The sequence below is a fragment of the Pinus tabuliformis genome, chromosome 1_2 (assembly GCF_031772625.1).
Source record: "Pinus tabuliformis cultivar Carrire ecotype Pingquan chromosome 1_2, CPIR1, whole genome shotgun sequence".
Classification (NCBI taxonomy): domain Eukaryota; kingdom Viridiplantae; phylum Streptophyta; class Pinopsida; order Pinales; family Pinaceae; genus Pinus; species Pinus tabuliformis.
Genome location: NC_142298.1, coordinates 1,268,394,632 through 1,268,419,968, shown reverse-complemented (window position 1 = coordinate 1,268,419,968; position 25,337 = coordinate 1,268,394,632). Strand labels below are relative to the sequence as shown.

The 25,337-nt window shown below is 38.6% G+C and overlaps 1 non-coding gene across 1 annotated transcript; it reads right to left on the bottom strand.

Annotated features, from left to right (window-relative positions):
* Window positions 1-24,862: 24,862 nt before the first annotated feature.
* Window positions 24,863-24,935, bottom strand: TRNAK-CUU (transfer RNA lysine (anticodon CUU)). The gene has a single exon. It is a non-coding gene; the product is annotated as a tRNA-Lys (tRNA).
* Window positions 24,936-25,337: the final 402 nt, after the last annotated feature.

Sequence of the window (25,337 nt, the reverse complement as noted above, 5' to 3'; positions counted from 1 at the left end):
AAGTGAAGAGGTGCGCATGGCCATGAACAGTTTCAAGAGTTTCATGAAGAGTGCTGTGGGTTAACAAGCATGAATTTTTATAAATCGCCATGAACCAAGCTTTTATATGTTTGGTTGTCAGAGATCCTGGTAGTTGTGGCCTGGGAGTGGCCTGGGCTGCATCACTTCATTTGATTTTGAGCTTGATGGAGATTGTCTTTGAGGTGGGCCATCATGGTTGCACGGTTCTGTAGGAGTTGATCCACTGCTTGTACCTTCGAGCATCCCTGGATATAAGAAGTAGGCGAAGGAGGGAGTTGACCACAAACTACTTCATATGGAGTCATTTTGGTGGTGGTATGATAGTTAGTATTATACCACCATTTGCTAGAGGTAATCACTGTACCCATAGATGTTGCTTTTTTGAAGTGAAACACCTGAGGTAGGTCTCCAGAAATTTGTTGACTGCTTCAGTTTGACCATCAGTTTGGGGATGATAGGAAGTACTGAGTTGAAGTTGGGTACCTTGGAGCCTGAAAAGTTCCTACCAAAAGTTACTAGTGAAGATCGGGTCATGATCAGAGATAATTGAAGTGGGCATGCCATGCAATTTGAAGATCTGGTCCATGAAATTTTGAGCCACCAAAGCTGGTGTAAAAGGGTGGTGCAGGGAGCAAAAATGAGCATTCTTAGAAAGTTTGTCCACAACCACCATGATCACTGACTTATTTCATGACTTCGAAAGACCCGTAATAAAATCCGTAGAAACCTCTATCCAGATTGAGGCAGGGATGGGAAATCCTTGTAATGTGCCTGGGGATTTGACTGTTTCTCCTTTGTGGCGCTGACACACATCACACTCAACTATAAAAGTAAGAATTTCATTTTTCATGCATGTCCAAAAGAATGAACGTCGAGTGCGAGCATAAGTCTTCTAAAAGCCTGAATGGCCTGCAGTGGGAGATGAGTGCAACTCTACCAAAATGAGACTTTTGAGAGTGGATGTTGGTGATATCATTACTTTTTCCTTGTAGCGAAGAATCTCATCCTGCCAAGAGTAGCCTGCTGTGGAATTTGGATCCGCCTGCAATTTATTAATGAGTTGGGAGAGCAAAGGATGTGAAAACCATTCCTTGCGAGCCTCTTCAATCCACTCTGGAATGGGAAGAGAGATTGCGAGCAGGGTGCTTTCCTTCTCAAATTGGCGTGATAAAGCATCTGCTATGACATTTTCACACCCTTTCTTGTAAAATATCTCATAATCATATCCCACCATTTTGGCTAGCCATTTATTTTGTTGTGGCAAGGATAGGCGTTTCTCCAAAAAATATTTAAGGCTTTGATGGTCTGTGCCGATTTGGAAACCCGCCCCAATAAGTATGGTCGCCAGGTATCCACTACATGTAAGATGGCCATCATCTCTTTCATAGGTAGATTGTCCCAAATTTGTCTCACTTAGTTGTTGGCTAGTGAAGGCCAAGAGTCGACCTTCTTGCATTAAGACAACCCTAATACCCGTACCTGAAGCATCACATTCAATCACAAAAGATTTGGTGAAGTTGGGTAGTGCCAATACAGGAGTGGAACACATGGCATGTTAGAGAGCTATAAATGCCTGTTGCACTTTATCATTCTAGAGGAATGAATTTTTCTTGAGAAGGTGAGTGAGGGGTCTAGCAATGCTACCATAATTGCGGACAAATTTGCGATAGTAGCCGGTGAGACCCAAAAATCCTCTCAAGCTCTTCAAGGTCTTTGGTTGAGGCCAATCCTGCATTGCCTAGATCTTTTTGGGATCCACCCTGACACCTTCACGCCCCACAATGTGGCCCAAATACTCAAATTCTTCCATGTCAAAAGAGCACTTGGACAATTTAACAAATAATTTATGCTTCTGGAGCAATTGCAAGAGAAAATCTACATGCTAAAGATGTTTTTCCCAGGTGAGGCTGTAGATGAGGATGTCATCGAAGAAAACAAGGACAAATTTTCTGAGATATGGTTTGTGCAAGTGATTCACGAGGCTCTGAAAAGTGGATGGGACATTACAGAGACCAAATGGCATGACCAAGAATTCATAATGGCCTTCATGAGTTCGGAAAGTAGTCTTTGGAATGTCTACTTCTTTCATGCAAATTTGGTGATAGCTCGAGCGAATGTCGAGCTTAGTAAAGAATTGAGCCCCATTTAGTTCATCCAAAAAATCATCAACAACCGGGATGGGGAATTTATCTTTGACCGTTAGCTTGTTGAGGGCCCTGAAGTCTGGACACATATGCAATTCCCCATCTTTCTTGAGCACCATGACCACAGGCGATGAATAAGGACTAATGCTAGGACGAATGACACCGGCTTCTAGGAGTTCCTTGATTATTGTTTCAATTTCATTCTCTTGGGCGAAAGGATATCTATATTGGCACACATTTGGTGGTTGTGCCCCTGGGACCAAAGTAATGCTATGATCATGTTCCCCTCTCGAGGGTGAAAGCTCATGAGGCTTGTCAAAGACTGGCAGATGGTTGTTTAAGCCTTGTTGCATCTCAGGATGAATATGAAGAGAAGTGGGTTTGAAGGCTTGGATGGCATTAAATTGGGCTATAACTCCATGGTGGCCATTTTTAACAATTTTTCCATCCTATGCAAGCTGATGATAGAAGGAGCACCTGCCTGGAGTCCGCGGAGGGTATGTGTGTGGTTATTCTGCTCAAAGCTCATATATAACTCTTGGAAATCCATTGTGATTGGGTCGAGTGTGCGGAGCCATTCAACACCCAAGATAGTGTCACACCCACCCATGTTGATGGCAAACATGTGGGTTTTTAGGTGATAATCCCCCATTTGAAGTTTGACATTTTCACAACGGCCTTCACATTTCATTGTCCCCCCATCAACAATCTGGACCTGGAAATTAGAGACTACTCTAACAAAACAATGCACTGCTTCAACGACTCTTTGATGGATAAAGTTATGCGTACTGCCACTATCAATCAAGACTACTATAGGGCGATGCTTAATAAAACCTCTAATTTTGAGAGTTTGGGAAGAAGAAATTCCTGCCAAAGCATGAAGTGAGATAACTAGTTCTTCAGGTGTAGCTAGGAGCTCATTGTCTGGCTGGTTGTCCTCATCTTCCTCCTCTGGTCCCTCAAATGGTGGGGCTTCCTCAGATGAACTGTGATCAGTAGCATCAATTTGAAAGAATTTGGGTTCCTTGCATTTATGCCCCGGGGAGTATTTCTCATCACAGTAGTAACACAATCCTTGCTTTCTTCTTTCTGCCATTTCCGCTGGTGACACCTTTTGAACCTTAAGTGTTTGGGTAGTGCTCGGAGCCTGGGTGGGGCATCCCTTGGCTATGAAATTTGGATGAGTTGATTGGGCTGCTAACACGTGTTCTACTTCACGAGCTGTCTTACAAGTTGCCAGCCATGAAACTGGGTGTTGCATTCGGACGTGGGCTTGTATGGCGTCTTTCAGACTACTGATAAAACATTCTAAGTATAATTCATCTGCTAGACCTCCTGTGCAGAAGGCTAATGCTTCAAAGGATTTAACATATTCTTGCACTGTGCTTGTCTATCGGAGCTTAGTAAGACAACCCAAAAAGTTAGATTCATGGTCAAAGCAATCAGAAAGGGCTTCTAAGAATATCTGCCAAGTCATTGGCTTTGCATAGCAGCGTTGATGCCATTGCCACCATTGCCATCTTTCTTGGTTCAAGTACAGGCTTCCCACACAGCTTAGTCGCATCATCTCTGATGTAATTCAATGTGAAATATTGCTCCATTTGTGCTAGCCATATGGCCAGATGAGAGCCATCAAATTTATACATGTCCAGCTTGGGTGGTCGAGGCTGGGCTATTGGTGGTTTTCATAGAAGTGAAGAGAATGGCTAGACTCGCCCTCAAGGTTTTCATTAAAATCATATGCCTCTGATTGTTCCCCTGACTTGCCCTTTGTGATTGTGTCATTTAAGGTCTGGATCTGCTTCGTTAATGCCTCCAACTTTTGTTCAAGGGTGTCTATCTTCTCATTGGCCATAGCTTGAGCTTTGGTTTGTACCATGCACAGATCCAGTGCACTTGTCATTATTGTGAAAAAAAATTTGGGACCACTCGAAATTTTGATGCTGACAAGTGAATGGTACCACCTTGCTCAGCCCTTCAACTTGATTCTTATGGGCTAAGACTCTTATAAGCGTCCCGAGAGTTTTTTTTTTGTACTCTGAAAAAAGTTTTTTTTTTTTGTACTTCGAAAGGAGTTTTACTCCTCGCTTAGGAATACTACAGTATTTAATTCCTAGAAAAGTTAATTTTGCCCAATGTCCTGTGAGAATCACGCCCAGGTATAGGAGCCACACAAATGGTTAGATCTGTCAGAGAAACCCTCAACTGCAGAGTATGAATAGGAATGTGGTAGTGATCGAACCCCTGCTGATAGATCTGAATGGCGGATCTGATTGTTGCGACTGCTATAAAACCCAAACTGCTGGATTTGAATGACAGATTTGATAGATTTGATTGGCGGCTCTAATAGATCTGAATGGCAGAACTGATTGTTGCGGCTATGACAGAAGGTAACCTACTAGATCTGATCTGGCAAAGATGATGCGTGATCTAGAGAGAAACAAGGGAACTATGGTCTCAAGGAGTGTCAGGTGCTACATATCGCAATATACATAAAGGTCTGACAGTAGTACTCGGTCCAATCTTTCAGGGCATAACCGAGGAGGATCAACTGTACCCTTAGTTGTACAACCCGACTACCCTATCGTATGCGCGAGCAATCTCCCTGAGTGTTGTTCTCGGCGTACTGTAGCAGCAAGACAATCGATGATTTATCTATGGCGAGGTTTCAAGAGAGCCTAGGGGCTTCTGATATACCCAGAGGGTACTTGGAAGACAGTCCACGTGCGGTTCTGTCTAATGCGCTACTACTCGAAGGGTTACCCATAGGGGTTACAAGGGAGTCCAACAAGCGTGACCACCTCTTGTATTTCCTGCATGCATGCCTCCCCAAATCCACAGGTTTATGCGCTCAACGACAGATCCCATGGTTTAAAGACGTTGAAACATGTCTTTAGCCAAAAAAATATTTGTTAGAAATGGAGATCCCACTGGCCCTGGAAAGTGCTTTGATACCACTTGTTATTCTCTTGACCTATGAGAAGATACCAGAATACCAAATATGCGAAGAAATATACCTAGAACACAGAACAATAAGAAATAACAACATGTATTTTATTGTTCAGAAAGGAAAGCAATGTTCACTTGCCTCTTCGAGGGGGCAACCTCCAATAGAGTTGGGCTCAATTACAAAATAAGACATGACACTCCTCAAGGGGGGTCTCTATCCTTTATATAGGATTCATACATGCAATACCATGGGTCAATACCGTGGTTCTTATTAATACCATCTATCTAATACCATGGCCCATTTGCAAATAACTGTGGTCCCTTCTTTAAATGCGGGTCAACAACTTACAATTATTAATATGGTATTTATTGACTCTTTAACTAACTATAACTATGACTCGACCCTATTACATAAATAAGGGGGTTAGGGTTCGACCCTAACACTTTCAATAGAAAAGACTTTGAGACCAAATGTTTTTATTGTGGTAAAATCGGCTATATAGCCAGATATTGCTTGAAGAAGAAGTCTGATGAAGGCCAGTAGAGACATAAACAACATGCAGGTTATTTCGCTAATGAGGAACAAAAATCAGAACCTCAGACTATTCATATCTGACTCTGCGCTTTCGGCTAAGGATGATGAAGTAGATACCTAGTTTGTGGACTCAGGTGCATCCATCCACATGACAGGGAACAAACAGTGGTTTGAAGACTTCAAAGAGACTAGTAGTGGAGCAAACATCTATCTTGGCGACAATAGAGGGTACCAAATCAAAGGTTATGGTAATATTCCTAGTGTTTTGCCTGATGGAAATATTAGACATATTCATAATGTGATGTATGTACCCAGGATAAAAAAGAATCTGATCTCTGTCTCTATGATAACTGATCAGAATCTCAAGGTAGAGTTTTATAAATCATATTGTGTTATTAAAGACCTGTTGGATCATATGAAGCCTATTGCATCAGGTATTTGTGTGGGAGGATTGTACAAGCTAAATGTCAAAAGCGCACCACATCAGGCATTGACATCATCTGCCATGATTATAATGGACCTATGGCATCAAAGGTTCGGCCATATTAACTTCAATGATCTGCTGCTATTACAGAAAAGAGGTATAGTTGAAGGTCTTTCTATTTTAAAACCTGTTCATATTGATTGTGATGCATGTGCACTGGGAAAGTTGCATAGAGATGAATTTCTTGTGAACACTGATAGAAGGAGGAGAGGTATACTTAAGCTCATACACACAGATTTATGTGGGCCTATGTAGACAAGGTCGTTAGGCGGTGCATACTATTTTTTACTATTTATTGATGATTGTACTAGATTTACTTGGGTGTATTTCCTCAGGAAGAAGAGCCACACTTGAATACTTCAAGGAGTTAAGAAGTATGGTTGAAAAACAGACAGGTAAAAGCATTAGGATTCTTTTCTTGGATCAAGGGGAAGAGTACAAGAAAGCTTGTGTCCTCAAATACTGCAAAAATAATGGGATACATCAGCAATTTACAGTACCCCACACTCCTCAACAAAACGACGTTGCAGAGAGGAAGCACAAAACCCTTGTGGAGTGTGCTCTCAGTATGTTAAAAGGTAAGAATCTTTCTAATGGTTTTTGGGCTGAAGCGATTAAGACTGCAGTATATCTAAAGAATAGGAGTCCAACAAGAAGTTTAGATTTCAAAATTCCTTTTGAAGCTTTATTTGGCTATAAGCTTGCAGTTAAGAATTTGAGATTTTTTGACTCTAAAGCCTTTGCTCATGTCCCAAAGGAAGATAGAAAGAAACTGGATTCAAAGGCCATCAAATGTATTTTTGTTGGGTATTGTATATAATTTAAGGCTTACAAATTGTTTAATCCCTCTACTCATAAAGTTTTTGCGAGCAGAGATGTAATGTTTCATGAGAGGTTAATGAAGGAAGCCATGAGAGTGCTAATGAAGAATGGCACATGCCCTTGTTAGTGCAGGACAAAAGTGGCGAATTAGGTGACAGCAATGAGCAGCGACAGGAAGGGGAAGAAGATAATGTAGCTATCAAGCCAAGTCCACAAAAGGATGATTAGACAAGGTTTGAAGCTACCCCACCACTCAAGAGATCAGGTAGGAATATTCAGTTGCCAGCAAGATATAGGGAAAATGCTTTTATAACTATTATGATGAATGTTGTTGAATTCTCTAGTTATAAAGAAGCCAGTGAATATAGTGAATGGAGGGCTGCTATGGAAGATGAATATGAATCAATCCTCAAAAACAAAACTTGGGATTTAGTTAAACTACCTAAAAGCAAACAACCCATAGGATGAAAATGGTTGTATAAACCTAAATTTAAAGCAGATGGGAGCATAGATAAGTATAAAGCTAGGTTGGTTGCAAAGGGGTATTCGCAACAAGAAGACATAGATTATGATGAAACATTTGCCCCTGTAGCTAAATTAAACACAATCAGAATGATAATTGCTTTAGCTACCAAACACCATTGGATGATTCATGAGCTAGATGTTAAATCTACTTTTTTAAATGGCTACTTAAAAGAAGAAGTCTACTTAGTGCAACCTGAGGGGTTTGTCAAACATGGTAAAGAACATTTTGTTTGCAGGTTAAAGAAAGCGCTATATGGACTAAAATAGATGCCCAGGTCATGGTATGACAAAATTGATTCATTTTTCCTACAACATGGTTATAAAAGGAGCAAAAATGACCCTAATCTTTATATCGTGTTTGATAAAGAGGGAAATATTGTTTTGATTTCTTTATATGTAGATGATCTAATCATTACAGGGAATGTTGATAATCTCATTAAAGAAATCAAGGAGCAGATGTTGCAAGTATTTGAGATGAAAGACCTTGGAGAGCTATATTATTGTTTGGGTTTGGAACTCTGGAGGGATTCTGGACAAACTTTTCTGTCACAAAGTAAGTATGTTAGGAGCTTACTAGAAAAGTTCAGAATGGATCAGTGCAAAGCTGCAACAATACCTTTACAACAAAATTTAAATCTTCAGAATGATGATGGATCTAAGGAGGCAGATGCGACATTGTATAGACAACTAGTTGAGAGTCTAATCTACTTGACTACAACTAAGCTTGATTTGGTTTATGCAGTCAATGCATTGAGCCAATTTATGTCAAAGTCCCTTGAGAGCCAATGGGTTGCAAAAAAAGGTGTTTTAAGGTATCTCTAGGGAACCTTAGATTTTGGTATTGTTTATACTGTTTCGTGTGATGTTAGATTGACAGGTTTTTCAGACTCCGATTGGGCTGGAAATGTAGATGATAGACGATCCATAACAGGCTATGCATTCAACATTGGATCCAGGGTCATTACATGGAGCAATGAAAAGCAGAACAGAGTATCCTTGTCTTCTGCGGAAGCTAAATATCAAGCTATGTGTGCAGCAACATGTGAAGCAGTTTGGTTGAGGAGACTTCTCCTTGATGCTGGAGAAGAACAGAGGGTTGCAACAGTGATCAAATGCGACAACCAGAGCTCCATCAAACTTGCAAATAACCCAGTATTTCATAAGAACACAAAGCATATTGATACACAGTTTTATTTTGTGAGGGAGAAAGTTTAGTGAAAAGAAATCCATATTGAGTATTGTAATAGTTGTGACAATGCTGTTGATATTTTTATCAAACCTCTTGGTAGAATCAAGTTTGAGTTGTTTAGGGAAGTGTTAGGCATATCTATGAATCCATTTCTTCATTAAGGGGAGTGTTGAGATTAATGCGACAACCAGAGCTCCATCAAACTTGCAAATAACCTAGTATTTCATAAGAACACAAAGCATATTGATACAAAGTTTCATTTTGTCAGGGAGAAAGTTCAGTCAAAAGAAATCCATATTGAGTATTGTAATAGGTGTGACAATGTTGCTGATATTTTTACCAAACCTCTTGGTAGAATCAAGTTTGAGTTGTTTAGGGAAGTGTTAGGAAAATCTGTGAATCCATTTCTCCATTAAGGGAGAGTGTTGAGATTAATGAAGAAATGTCTTAATGGAGTGATGGTTCAAACTGAAACTTAGATTAGGAGTTTGTTCCTGTTTTCTAGGGTGTTGTTTTAACTTCCTTAAATGTATGTTTCATGTATATATTTCTCATGTAATGAATTATAAAGTAGAGCGTGTTCTGCAGAGGCAGTGTCCAGTGAGTTGCTAAGATTTATCAATAAATTTGATTCTTCTTATTTTTGACAATGTTAAAATCTTTGCGCTCCACCAACTGAATTAAAAGGGTAAACACATTCAAAATGTTATCAATCTTTATTTGCTTCTTTCTATTATTGTGTCAGTAATTATTTTACCATTGTTTAGCCAAAATATGCATTTTTCTTATTTACCTTATAATTCATTTTTCTGCATCCTAGATCATTCTAGGAGTATGATGCAAACCTTGGGATCTTTAGGGAGGGCGATCTGGCCACGAATTTACGTTGGCCTTTTGTGTTGGTATTCATTATCCCTGGCCTGGTCTGAGCTGATATTCATTACTCTACAAAGTTACGAACTAGTGGAAAAGCATCACTTCTTATATTTATGTTGACTTTGAAATCTGGATTTATCCAATCAACGGGATAATCTGTGTACATGGTGTCAATTGTCATTGTAGAATCTTAGGAGAGGGTTAAGAGTTTTCATATTTTTCGATAATATAGGCTTAAAAGGTTTCTTCAGTTGTTTGGATAGGGGAAATTAGGAAAGAAATGAATATTCATTTTACATTAGCCAAGAAAAATTCATAACTAACTGGAAACTGAAACCAAACACACAAATAGACACACACAGGATTTACATGGTAAAACCTTGACAGGATGTCAAGGAAACACCCACGGGGCAAGGGATTGGAATCTCTATTAATACAACAATGATTCTCCACGATTACATTTCTCGGGCATTCACTAGTTTTATACCAGCCGCCTCCGTTACATAACTGCTATTTCGGTGTAGAACTAACTAGTTACATTTTACCCAAAATTACATAATTCGTTGTCAAACTAAAAAAGTTACTCCACCTTGACAACAATTTTCCTAATCCCTTGCCCATGCCCATTCATCATATTTTCTGCAAACCAAGAGAAGCTAAACACCATCACAGCTTCTCTATTGTAATTGGATTTGTGAATATGTCTACACAGTTCTCTCGCGTATGGACCTTTTTAAGAGCTACTTTTCTGCCATCGATCACATCTCAAAAAATGATACCTTACATCAATGTGCTTGGTTATGCTATGATAAGCAGGATTTGTAGCCAAGTGAATAGCACTTTGACTGTCACAAAGTACATTCACTTTCTCCTATGTCCTTCCAATCTCATCAAGCAGACCCTTTAACCAGATTGCTTCTTTACTGGCATCTGAAGCAGCTATATATTCAGCTTCGGTAGTGGACAACGCAACTGTTTCTTGAAGCTTTGACATCCAACTAATTGCTCCACCTGCAAGAGTGAAGACATAACTTGTAGTAGATCTTCTTTTGTCCAAATCACCTGCATAGTCAGCATCTACATATCCACAGACTGATCCTTCACTACCACTAAAGACGATGCAATGGTCACTTGTGCCTCTTAGATATCGAAGCACCCATTTCACTGCTTGCCAATGTTCTTTACCTAGATTTGCCATGAACCTGCTGAAAACTCCAACTGAATGTGAAATGTCAGGTCTTGTAGATACCATCGCATACATTAAGTTGCCTACAGCATTTGCATATGGTACATGAGACATATACTGCTTTTCTTCATCAGCTCTAGGACTCAAAACCGAAGAAAGCTTAAAATGGGAAGCTAGTGGAACATTAACACGTTTCACATTGTTCATAGAGAACTTTTCAAGCACTTTCTCCACATACTTCTGCTGTGATAACCAAAGCTTACCATTTTTCCTGTCCCTGTGTATCTCCATGCCCAAGATATGTTTTGCTGCTCCAAGATCCTTCATATCAAACGTCCTAGAGAGCTTAGCCTTTAACCTGTTGATATCTTCCATGCTTTTGCTTGCAATAAGCATATCGTCAACATACAAAGCTAAGATAATGAATATGCCATTGAAACTTTTGAAGTATACACAATGATCATACTCACTTCTGATTAAAAGCTCTGGTTCACCATGAAGGAATCAAACTTCTTGTACCATTGTCTGGGACACTGTCTCAGACCATACAATGATTTCCTGAGCTTGCAACCTAATCTTCTGCTGCGACCTTGTACAAAACCTTTTGGTTGTTCGATATATATCTCTTCATTCAAATCACCATGTAGAAAGTTGTTTTAACATCTAACTGTTCTAACTCAAGATTAAGTAATGCAGTTAGTGTCAACACAGTACGAATAGAAACAAGTTTTACAACTGGAGAAAAAATCTCATGAAAGTCTATACCTTCAACTTGAGAATGCCCTTTTGCTACCAGTCTCGCCTTATACCTTTCGATACTTCCATCAACTTTCCGTTTCAGTTTGAAGACCCATTTGCATCCAACAACACTTCTCCCTTCAGGAAGCTCTACAAGATCCTAGGTATTGTTCTTGGCTAAGGAATTCATTTATTCTTCCATAGCCGTTTTCTATTTTTCGCTATCTGTATCATCTACTGCTTCCTGATAACAAGAAGGTTCCCCATCTTCAGTGATCAAAACAAAGTCTTCATACTTTTTGGGAGTTTTTCTTTCCCTTGTAGACTTTCTTAGAGTGACTGGTCGCTGAACTGGTTCAGAAGCTTCAACGACTTCGTTTGTGTCTTCAACACCTTTTTCTCCAGAAGTCTCTCCTTCCTTTCAACTGTTACTGAAAGGTCTAGCCTCCAACTGAACTCGTTGATTTGGCGATACCTATTCCTGTTCAATTCTTTCAACATTTGATTTTAAAAAATAAGATTCATCAAATGTTACATCTCTACTAATGACTATCTTCCGCAATGTAGGATCCCACAACCTATATCCTTTCACCGCATAGTCATACCCAACAAAGACATAACATTTCGACTTTGGATCTAATTTTGAACACTGATTTTTCGGAATAAGAGAATAAGCATCACAGCCAAATATCCTCAAATGTGAATAATCACAAGACTGACCTGTCCAAACTTCTTCAGGAATTTTACAATTAATTGCTACTGAAGGTGATCTGTTAACTAAATAACAAGCAGTAGATACTGCTTCTGCCCATAACTCCTTTTGCAAGTTAGCATTGTTGATCATGCTTCTGGCTCTTTCCATAAGAGTCCAATTCATATGCTCAGCAACACCTTTTTGCTAAGGAGTATAAATAGCAGTTTTGTGTCTAATAATTCCCTCATCCTTACAATATTGTTCAAATTCAACTGAAGTGAACTCACCACCATTGTCAGTTCTTAAACATTTAATAGATTTGCTTGTTCTTTTCTCTACCATTGCTTTAAATTGTTTAAAGACCTTGAATACATCAGCTTTCTTTTTTAGCATAAAGACCCAAAATTTATGGGAGAAATCAATAAACGTTAAAAAATATAGAGCACCTCCATATGACACAACAGGGGATGGTCCCCACAGATAAGAATGAATATAGTCTAAAACATCTTTACTATTATAATTTTCAACTTTAAATCTTTGTTTACACTGTTTTCCATACACAATGTTTACAGAAATTTAACTTCAAGGACTTCAGATCGGGAAGAGATTTACGTTTCATCAGTATCTGAAGACCTTTCTTGCTCATATGACCCAATTGCTGATGCCATAGACGAGTCCCTACTTCTTCCTTTTTTGACGCAACCAATGCTTCACTGATCTGAGTATTTCCTTTTAACTTGTAAAGATTTCCGACCTTTTCTGCTTTCATAACTGCTAGGGCTCCTTTAAAGACTTTCAAGATGCCATCCTGATCTGTAAACTTATAACCATCTGAATCCAACACTCCCAAAGAAATCAAATTTTTCTTCAAATCAAGAACATGTCTAACACTATTTAATGTTCTAACTGTGTTATCATACATCTTAATCCTGATATTTCCCATCCCAATAGTCTGACATGACACATTATTACCCATGAACACAGAACTATCGTTTACATTTTCATACGAAGTAAACCAATTTCTATGTGGGCACATGTGATGAGAAGCACCAAAGTCTAACAGCCAACTAGCTAAACCCTGAGATACATTACATTCATCTGAAGTTTCATCTATCATACATAATTCTTCAGCAAAAAAAACTTCGTCTATCATACTTGAATCGACTTGATTCGCTTCCTTCTTCAGGTTTTCAGATTCCTTTCGTTTCCAATAGTCTTTATTCAAGTGTCCAATTTTATTGCAGTTCCAACATTTTGCCTTACACTTCTTTCCCTTCAATTTCGATCTGGAAGACCCCCTTGGTTTTTCTCCTCTTTCCTTTGAGTGTCCTCTAGCTACCATGGCTTCTGATGCAGCTGTTTCAGTACTAGATTTCCTTCATACTTCTTTAGACAGGAGAACTCCCACAACTGATTCAAACTTCAAAGAATCAACAGTGCTCAAGTTGATTGAAGTTATGAACTGATCCCATGATTCAGGCAGAGAATGCAACAAGGTTATGGCTTTATCGTCTTCCTGTATTTTAACTTCCATATCTGTTAATTGACATATAAATGTATTAAAAACATTCAAATGTTCTGCAACGTTTGAACCTTCTTTCATTCGAAGACTGTATAACTGTCTTTTTAGATAAATTATGTTGTTTAATGACTTTGTCATATAGAGTTTTTCCAGTTTTTCCCACAATCCTGAGGCTGTAGTCTCTTCAACAATATTGAAGAGAACTTCATCCGCTAGGCATAATCGGATGGTAATGAGAGCTCAGGCATCCAAGTCCTCCCAGTCTGAAGTAGTCATAGTTGCAGGTTTCTTAGTTTCCCTATCCAATGCCTTGTGCAACCCTTGTTGCACAAGCAGATCCCTAACCTTCAATTTCCAAAGACAAAAATTGCTCTTTCCGGTGAATTTCTCCACCTCGAATTTTGCATTCGACATCTTGGCCATTTTGTTCTTCTCCTAAGGTTTTAGTCTTTTCAGCTAGGGTTTATATTTCCTTATTTTTCCAATGAAAGTTTTTTTTTCTTCAACTAGGGTGTATTCCTTATTTTTCCAAAAAAAAAATCAATTTAAATAAAAAAAAACCCTTTGAAAAAACCTTTTCTCCTTTCCTTTTAAATAAAAAAACCCTTAAAAAAAAAAACTTTTTTTCTCCTTTCCTTCAATTAAAAAAACTGTATTCTTTTTTCTTCAATTTCACACATTCCCCCATTATTTTCCACAAATTTCCGAGGAAAAAATTGTTGTTCGGATAGGGGAAATTAGAAAGAAATGAATATTCAATTATACATTAGCCAATAAAAATTCATAACTAACTAAAAACTGAAACCAAACACACAAATAGAGACACATAGGATTTATGTGGTAAAACCTTGACGGGGTGTCAAGGAAACACCCACGGGGCAAGGGATTGGAATCTCTATTAATACAACAATGATTCTCCATGATTAAATTTCTCGGGCATTCACTATAGTTTTATACCAGCTGCCTCTGTTACATAACTGCTATTTCAGTATAGAACTAACTAGTTACATTTTATCCAAAATTACAAGCCGTTGTTGTCTCTGCGTGCAATGTTGTTGGTGCTGCGTGGCGTGAGTCTAGTGTTGCTGCGTGACCAGAGAAATCCATTGTCTACGTGAGAAGTCTAGAACACCTCTGTGTACAACAAAAAATACGCTGGGAAGGTGTGACCTCTACGTGCAAAAAAAACAGTGTGCGTGCAAGGAAAACCCTTTGCGTCCTAGAACCTGCGTATTTGCCAGACGTTGGCTGAATGTTGTGCCTGTTCAGAACCCTCATCTTCCTGGTGTCTCTATGTTTGTTAAAGGCTGAGCATGGAAGCGTGGAATGGTTGGTTGAGCGTGGAAGTGTGGAAAGCGTGGAACAAATTTGCTGGGTGGTTTAGAGCGTAAAGCTGTTTTCTACGTGGTTGAAGAAGCTGTCTATCAGAACCGGCAGAACCGTTCTCTACGTGATGCCACTGCTGGTTGCTTGAGGAAACCAGAAATTGAAGAAACCATGGGTATTGCCAGAGGAGTTCAATCACCAAAGGAAATTCGGGTATTTGTTTTTTGTTAAATTTGAGAGAAATCTTGTTTCAGAATTTTTTTCGTTGATTGAACTCCTCTGGCAATACCCGTGGTTTCTTCAATTTCTAGTTTCCTGAAGTAACCAGCAGTGGCAGCACGCAGAGAACGGTTCTGCCGGTTCTGCTAGACAACTTCCTCAGCCACTCAGAGAACAACTTCACGCTCCAAACCACCCAGCAAATTTGTTCCACGCTTTTCCACACTTCCACGCTCAACCTTTGACATACGCAGAGACACCAGGCGGATGAGGGTTTTGAACGGGCACAACAGTCAGCGAACGTCTGGAAAATATGCAGGTTCTAGGATGCAGAGGGTTTTCCTTGCACGCAGACTGTTTTTCTTGCACACAGAGGTCACACCTTCCCAACGTATTTTTTGTTGTACACAGAGGTGGTCTAGACTTCTCACGCAGACAACGGATTTCTCTGGTCACGCAGCAGCACCAGACTCACGCCACGCAGCACCAACAACATTGCACGCAGAGACAACAGCGGCTTCCTGGCCTTCACGCAGGCAGGCAAAGGCAGGGACTCATGCAGAGACCTCCCAGCGTATTTTTTCTTCACACGCAGAAACAGGATGTTGCTTCTCAAGCAGAGATCTGCTTGCCTTCACACGCAGGGACAAGGTGTTGCTAACAGCTTCCACGGGTTTGACAACAGCTCCATGAAAAACACGCACTCCCTTCACACAGCAATGAGCTCGCCTTCATGCAGAGCCTCCATGATTTTCCACTCTGGTCCACACGCAGATTTCCCTTTCTTTTTTTTTATCACACACTCCTTCGCTCTGATACCCTTTCTTTTTTTTTATCACACACTCCTTCGCTCTGATACCAATTGTTGTTCGGATAGGGGAAATTAGGAAAGAAATGAATATTCAGTTATACATTAGCCAAGAAAAATTCATAACTAACTGGAAACTGAAGCCAAATACACAAATAGACACACACAATATTTACGTGGTAAAACCTTGACAGGATGTCAAGGAAACATCCACGGGGCAAGGGATTGGAATCTCTATTAATACAACAATTATTCTCCACGATTACATTTCTCGGGAATTCACTAGTTTTATACCAGCTGATTCCGTTACATAACTGCTATTTCGGTATAGAACTAAATAATTACATTTTACCCAAAATTACATAATTCGTTGTCAAACTAACATCTTCGAGAGAACTTGGTTGATTCAGAGCATTTGTTTGTTCTTGAGGCATGTCTATGGAGTTTCATTCATCTCTATGATTGGACTAGACAGTGCCCTGGTCTTGGATTTAGAAGCAAATTTCAAATGGAAGGAAGGAGGGATGCAGTGCCTTCCCTTCTTATTTTTTGATGCGTTGGCTTGATCAAAACCAATAGTAGCTTTCCTTTCCAATTGTTTTGGAAATCTGGTTAAACTACTGAAGAGAGCCCGAGCCTTTAGTTTCCTCTTGGCCTCAAACAATAGAAAAATAGCTTGACTAAAATGTGACAAATTCTGGTGGTAAACCTCCACATACGAAGCTGAACCCTGCGATCTCTTTAATAATCGCCAGTCTGGTCTATTGGCTTCCAACACATCGAATTGAAAATTGAAGGAAATTTCACCATGCGGAAGTAATCCTTCACGCTTCTAGGAGTAGGCACACTCCTCAACGCAACGAACAACAGGTTATTGGAACGCAACAAACAACAGCGAAATCCTCACACAAGCAGAAAAATAAATGAACACAGATAATCTGGAAGGCACTTCCAAGCTCTGCTCTCTCAATTTGATGGTGTAAAAATTGAAGGGGATTGAGATGCAAGCTTGGGGACCAAACATAAACATATATAGCCAAGCTTCCATCAAGCTTCTATTGGCTATGTGTCAGGGGTTCCACAGATCATGGTAGAGAACTGCAGATGGAGTAATGGACCACTTCAGAAGCTCCCAACAAGAAAATTAATTAACTGCAGTTGATTTCCGTAATTTAAGGAAACTACTGCAGTTGGTTTCCAGAAATTAAGGGAGTGACAACAGTTCACTTCTGTAATTATAGGCAGCAGTTGGGAAAAATTTAATGGAGTTTAACATTCTCCCACTTGGTCCATTCTTCCAAACTTAATGTCTCATCTTAAAACCCATTGATAATTTGTATTAAGTAATAGATACATGAATCATGGCAATAAGTCCTCTAATGACAAATATTATCTTCCATGTATTACTATGTATTTATTCTTATTAAATTTATGTGGCAACAATTTCTTAATGAATAAACCTTATGTTTATTCCTTGTCCTACACAAATGAGTTTTCTCAAATCAATTAAGGTGCACATAAATATGAGAAAAACATCACAATAGTTAAGAATTTCATTAAAATAACATTGTCCATACAATGAGAAACTACATAATGGAACCAAGTCCCATATTCATTACATGATCCTTGAATTTAAATGGTGGCATGCCCTTAGTCAAAGGATCAGCGATCATCAACTCAGTGTTAACATGCTCAATGACCACTTTCTTTTCTTTAACACGTTCCCTTATAGCTAAATACTTAATGTCGATGTGTTTATTTCGACTCCCACTTTTGTTGTTTTTAGCCATAAAAACAGCAGCTGAATTGTCGCAATATATTCTCAATGGCTTAGAGATAGAATCCATAATTCTAAGCTCAGAAATGAAACTCTTAAGCCATACACTATGTAAAGTAGCCTCAAAACAGGAGACGAACTCGGCTTCCATAGTGGAAGTGGCAATCAATGTCTGCTTGGCACTCCTCCATGATACAGCTCCACCGGCCATCATAAAAATGTAACTTGATGTTGATTTGCGTGAATCAACACATCCAACAAAGTCAGAATCTGAGTAGCCAATTACTTCCAATTTGTCCGTCCGTCTATACATAAGCATGTAGTCTTTGGTTCCTTGAAAGTACCTCATTACTTTCTTTGCAGCTCTCTAGTGGTCTAAACCTCGATCACTCTGATATCATCCCAACATTCCCACAACAAATGCAATGTCAGGTCTTGTGCAGACTTGAGCATACATTAGGCTTCCGACAGCAGAAGTATATGGAATGTTCTTCATTTTTTCCCTTTCAAAGTCGTTCTTCGGGCATTGGTTCAAATTGAACCTATCACCCTTCACAATGGGAGCTACACTTGGTGAACAATCCTTCATCCGAAATCTCTTTAAAATTTTATTAATATAGGTTTCCTGTGGCAGACCCAAGATGCCTCGAAATCTATTTCTATGGATCTTAATGCCAATGACATAAGATGCCTCACCCATATCCTTCATATCAAAATTTTTAGAGAGGAATTGTTTCACCTCATGTAGCAAACCTTTATCATTGGTTGCTAGCAAAATGTCATCCACATATAAAACAAGAAAACAAATTTTACTCCCACTAACTTTCAGGTATATACATTGATCCATAATGTTTTCTACAAAACCGAAAGAAGAAATTACATTATGGAATTTCAAATACCATTGGCGGGATGCTTGTTTTAAACTGTATAATGACTTCTTAAGCTTGCAAACCAATTTCTCACCATCACTAGAGGGGAATCCTTCAAGTTGTTTAATGTAAAACCTCCTCCTCTAGATCTCCATTGAGAAATGCCATTTTCACTTCCATTTGTTGCAGCTCCAAGTCGGCTACTAAGGCCATAATAACGCGCAAGGAATCTTTCTTAGATATAGGAGAAAAAGCCTCCGTGTAGTCGATTCCTTCTTTATGAGTGAATCCCTTAGCAACAAGTCTTGCCTTGTATCTCTCAATGTTGCCCAATGAGTCTTTATTTGTCTTAAAAACCCATTTACATCCAATGGCTTTTTCATTAGTAGGCAACTCAACAAGATCCCAGAGTTTGTTACTCTTTATGAAATTCATCTCTTCCTTCATGGCATCGTACCATAATTCTGATTCTTTGCAACTCATGGCTTGTGAAAAGGACTCGGGATCATTTTCCGCTCTAATGTTGTAGTTAGATTCTTGCAGATACACAACATAATCATCAGGAATCGCTGATCTCTTTGGTCTAGTAGATCTTCTTAATGTTGTACCATCATCTTCCTGAGAAGTATGTGGTTCAACTTGTTGTTCAAAAGTTCTTGGCAACTCTTGAACTCCTTGATCTACTGGAATATCGTTAGCAGCTTGTGGAACTTCAACAATTGGTTGTTCAGCACCAGTTTGTACTTGAGGGGTGCTATGAACAATAACCAATCTATCACTTGAGGTGGAAGGTTGAGATTCTGAATGATCCTTCTCATAAACTATTTTCCTGGTTGATCGCTCCCACTGATCAAGTCATTTTCAAGAAACTTTGCATTTCTTGATTCCACAATCCTAGTGTTGTGAGATGGAAAATAAAATTTGTAACCTTTATACCTTTCAGCATATCCAATGAAATACCCACTAATGGTCCTTGGGTCCAGCTTCTTCTCTTGTGGATTATAAATTCTCACTTCAGACGGGCATCCCCAAATGTGCATATGTCGCAAACTCGGTTTCCAACCTTTCCATAATTCAAATGGCGTTTTAGGAACAACCTTGGTTGGAACTCGGTTTAATATATACACTGTCGTCTTAAGTGCTTTAGTCCATAAGGATTTAGGAAGATTGGAGCTGCTGAGCATACTCCGCACCATGTCCAATAATGTTCAGTTTCTTCTTTCTGTTACACCATTCTGGTCGGGTGAACTAGGCATGGTGTATTGGGCAAAAATCCCATGCTCTTGAAGAAATTTACCGAATGGCCCAAGTGCTTGTCCATCTTCTGTGTATCTACCATAATATTCTCCACCTCTATCTGATCTCACGATCTTAATTTGCTTGCCGCATTGTTTCTCTACTTCAGCCTTAAATATCTTAAAGACATCTAATGCCTCGCTATTTTTATGAAGTATGTAGAGATACATATATCGTGAGTAATCATCTATAAAGTAGATTAAGTATCTCTGACCATTTGAGTCCATGTCTGGACTACATATATTAGTATGTATGATCTCTAATATGTCCGAACTCCTATTGGCACCTTCCTTTGACTTGTTGGTCTGCTTTTCCTTTATGCAATCTACACAAGTCTCAAAATCAGTAAAATCCAGAGTATTAAGTACCCCGTCATTTACCAATCTTTTAATTATTTCTATGGAGATATGACCTAGTCTCCAGTGCCATAATTTAGAGGAATCTTCATTAATAACACATCTTTTAGTGGCAATGTGAACATGCATTGAATCATAAGTGACATTGTTTTATAAATTAATGCAGAAAAGACCATTAGACAAAATATCATTCCCAACATAATCAGATTTACAAAATAGACTGAAGGATTTTTCTGAAAAGTTAATGGAATATCCAAAAGGTACAAGCCTTGAGACTGAAATCAAGTTTCTAGAAAAACTTGGAACATAAAAGGTCTTTTCTAATTATAAAACAAAGTCACTACTTAAAGTTAAATAACATGTTCCTATAGTTTCGACATGCGAGCCCATCTTGTTCCCTGATAAGATGCTTCGCTCACTTGCCACCGGCTTCCTTAGGTTTTGAAAACCTTGCAAGGAATTCAAAATGTGAATTGTTGATCCAGAATCAATCCACCATGTGTTAATATTGACGTTAACCATATTAGATTCATAACAAACAAACAAGATTAAATTACCTTTATCCGCAAGCCATTTCTGAAATTTGGCGCATTCCTTCTTCATGTGTCCCTTCTTTTTACAGAAGAAACACTTGGAATCCTTCTTGATATCGGCTTGGGGAGGTACTTTACCTTTCCCTTTTCGATTGGCTTGGGATTTGCCCTTTCCATGCGTTGCCAGCATTGCACTTTCTCCCAGTTCCATCACCAGTCTCTCTTCCTCTTGAACACACGTGGTCATGAGTTCATTAATTGACCATTTATCCTTATGTGTGTTGTATGAGATTTTGAAAGGTTCGTATTGGTGCGGAAGGGTGTTCAAGATGTAGTGCACCAGGGAAGACTTTGATATTTCAACCTCGAGTTTCTTCAATTGAGCCACAGTGTCCTTCATCTGCATGATGTGCTCGCGCACACCTTTCACACTGGTGAGCTTTAGGGATGAGAACTTCATGATTAGGGTGTTTACTAGTGCCTTGTCTGAAGTGATGAATTGATCATCAAAGGCCTTCAACAAGTCTCGGACCTTTTCATGATGATCAACAGAACCACGAATACTAGCTGAAATTTTAGTCTTAATGAACATCATGCTTAGACGATTGGATCGCTCCCATCGTTCATAAAGCGAGATGTCCGTTGCAGTGCTGGTATTAGTGAGTGTCGGTGGTTCATATTTCCTAATAGCATAGTCTATGCCCATCCACCCCAAATGGAGAACCCTCTCCTTCCAAACCTTATAGTTATCTCCCTTAAGTTCATGAATATCACAACGAATTTCAGAGAAATTTGCAAGTTGTACAACTGCATTAAAGATCACACGCTTATGTTAAAATTGAGGCCTAAATAAAATTTCATGTTTTACCAATGTAAATTATGCTCAAAATTGAATCTAATGACATAAAAATTGTCTGTGGGCTAAATTTTTAATTCAAGCAGATTCAATTATTTAATTATTCATAGTTTTGAACTTTATGATAAAACTATTAATTCATAATTCCTGTGGGTAAGTTATGAAATTTTATCCTAATTAATTACATAAATATAACAAAAATTCTTGTGGATAAAATTTATTATATTTAGTATAATTAATTACAATTTAATGTCTAAATAATCTTTATGTGACCCTAACCAATCATAATATATAATTTTATTTAATTAAATATGCTCTGGTTATTCTCTAATTAATTAAAATTATATGGATCACTAGACATTATTCATTATAAATTGCATAAACAAAAATATACACAGTACTTCACATTTCATGCTATGTGAAATGGTATGAAGCAATTAAAAAAAAATATGGAAAGCGGAAACAATTACCGCACTAATGAAACTCTTAAAAAAATTTCTTATAAAATTATAAACATTTCTTTAACCAAAGTAAAAAGAAAAAAAGTTTAGTAAAATGAATAAGTCAAAATGACATTTTAAATAAACTTCATACAAGAAAACTATGAGTAAAAACTGCGATAAATATCAGTATTACTCCAAATGATGGCAAGAATTCCTTTCAAAATAAATAAACCTTAAATTCCTTTTAACAAAACCATATAAAACATTTTTTTTAAATAGTCGATTTTTTTTTTTTTTTTGTGGGAAACGTATTGTTCTTAGTCAACAGAAACCTCATGGAGACCAAGAAAACCAAGTCGAGAATTAAAATATGCACTAATTTATCCCCAACCTTACTGTCGAAGGCTACACACTGTAACTAACCATAATGTTAAAAATCATCACGAAAAAAAAAATTCCAACAATTCTAAGATGTCTTAGATTTCTGAGCATGGACTGTAATTTCCGTTCTCATAAAAACATGATTTGGTAAGCAAAACACACCAAGGCAGAGATCTTTAAGGCTCTGATACCATATGAAAGTTGATATAATGATTATTCTAATTAATAATCGAATTTCAACAATGCTAAATCTGAACAACGATTATTTAATACGGAATTAAAAATACTTAAAAGAATCTAAAAATAAAACTTTAATACCCAAGAAGAATACCTCCAGCCATTGATGTTAAACACACTCTGATGCCTCAAGCGTAGCAGTCCCTTCCCTTCTTATTTTCTGATGTGTTGGCTTGATCAAAACCAGTGGTAGCTTTCCTTTCCAATTGTTTTGAAATCTGGTTAAACCATTGAAGAGAGCCCGAGCCTTTAGTTTCCTCTCGGCCTCAAACAATAGAAAAATAGCTTGACTGAACTGCGACCAATTCTGGTGGTAAACCTCCACGTACGAAGCTGAACCCTGCGATCTCTTTAATAATCGCCAGTCTGGTCTATTGGCTTCCAGCACATCGAATTGCAAATTGAAGGCAATTTCACCATGCGGAAGTAATCCTTCACGCTTCTAGGAGTAGGCACACTCCTCAACGCAACGAACAATAGGTTATTGGAACGCAACAAACAACAACGGAATCCTCACGCAAGCAGAAAAATAAAAGAACACAGATAATCTGGAAGGCACTTCCAAGCTCTGCTCTCTCAATTTGATGGTGTAAAAACTGAAGGGGATTGAGATGCAAGCTTGGGGACCAAACAGAAACATATATAGCCAAACTTCTATCAAGCTTCTGTTGGCTATGTGTCAGGGGTTCCACAGTTCATGGTAGAAAACTCCAGATGGAGTAATGGACCACTTCAGAAGCTCCCAACAAGAAAACTAATTAACTGCAGTTGGTTTCCGTAATTTAAGGGAACCACTGCAATTGGTTTCCAGAAATTAAGGAAATGACTGCAATTCACTTCCGTAATTATAAGTAGCAGTTGGGAAAAATTTAATGGAGCTTAACAGTGTTGTCATTGTCTTCCACTACAAGATCCAAACATTCTATCTTATCGTCATTCCAGACCATCAGAACTCATTTTGCTTGTGGTTAAGAGATGAAAACCGGAATTGGGCTCTTTGCCATTTTCAATTTTGTTATTTCGCTGACATCAACAAGCAAGGAGTAAAATTCTGTGAAGATTAATTAGAAGTCCCTCTGACTTTCATTTGGTGATGAAGGTGATTTGATTTTGATTTTGAGGTGGTGAAGTCGGGCTTAAATGTAATTCCCAGTGGTGGTTATTATGAACATTAAATAAATATTCAATATATATCGTTAACAAGTTTGAAAACTTTTCAAAGGTGATACAATTACCAATCTGTTACATATGGACATAAAACAATTTTATTTACTTATAGGCCTATTTCTCTAACCAAAGGCTAGAGTGAACATGTTTCCTTCTCCAAAATAGGGAAGTACCAATATCATAGTTTTCATTCCATCGAGAACAGCATAGCCAAACTATAAAACAGTGATCCACAATTAGGCCGGTGAAAAGTAAGGGAAACTTTCTTTCCTGTAGAGTCATGAATTCTGGACACTCCTCTATTTATGATACACAATTAGGCCCGCGAAAATTGAGGGAATCTTTCTTTTTTTGCAGTATTACGAAGTCTGGGTACTCTCTAGTTGGCGATCCTTCCCTTTCTGCGTGTTATGTTCTGATGATGCAAGGTTTCAACATCAAGTTTTGTCACAGTTTTTACGAAGAAAAAAAAAAAGAAAAACCTCAACATTTAAGAACAAGCCAAATAAACTCCAACATTCTCGAACAGCAGGACAAGTCCAAAACATTCAATCTGACCACAATGTGGGTAACTATAACTTGGAAGCCTTAGAGGGTAGACCTTAGAAAAGTAGAAACCGATAAACCTTAGAAAAGTAGAAACCGTGCGAAGAGACGCTGCTTGAAAGAAAGTTGAAGGTTCACACTGCGCGGGGGCCAGATAATTTAAAACAGAGTCCATGTTCCGAAGAAATCTCCCTTGCTATCACCGACATACCATCGAAATAATCAGATAGACTAACAGTGTTCGAAACTCCATAAAATCATGGCCTCTAACCTAAAATTATAGACTCGTTGCTTGGAAGAAGCAATAAACTCTCGCTGACAGGGTTCTCTCGCACGCAACTTTAAGCAAAAGTAGGTCAAAGACGCCCACCGTGGGGCTCGAACCCACGACCACAAGGTTAAGAGCCTTGCGCTCTACCAACTGAGCTAGACGGGCAGATATGTTAGTGGTGTATATGTATTACTATGTCAGTGTAGTGTCTAATTGTTTCCCCTGTTCGCTGCTTTGCTTATTTTACTTTATAACTCATTTTTCTGCATTCTAATTCGTCCAGCATGACGCAAACCTTGGGATCTTTAGCGAGGGCGGTCTGGCCACGGATTTACGTTGTCTTTCTGGGCTGGTATTCGTCATCCCTGGACTGGTCTGGGCTGATATTCATTACCCTACGGACTGGAGGAAAAGTGTTATTTTGGCCTTGAAATCTGGATCTATCCGATCAAAGGTATAATCTGTGTATATGGTGTCAACTGGCATTGTAGAATCTTCGGAGAGGCTTAATAGGTTTCATTTTATTCGGGAATATCGGCTTAATAGGTTTCTTTGGAGATGCCTTGG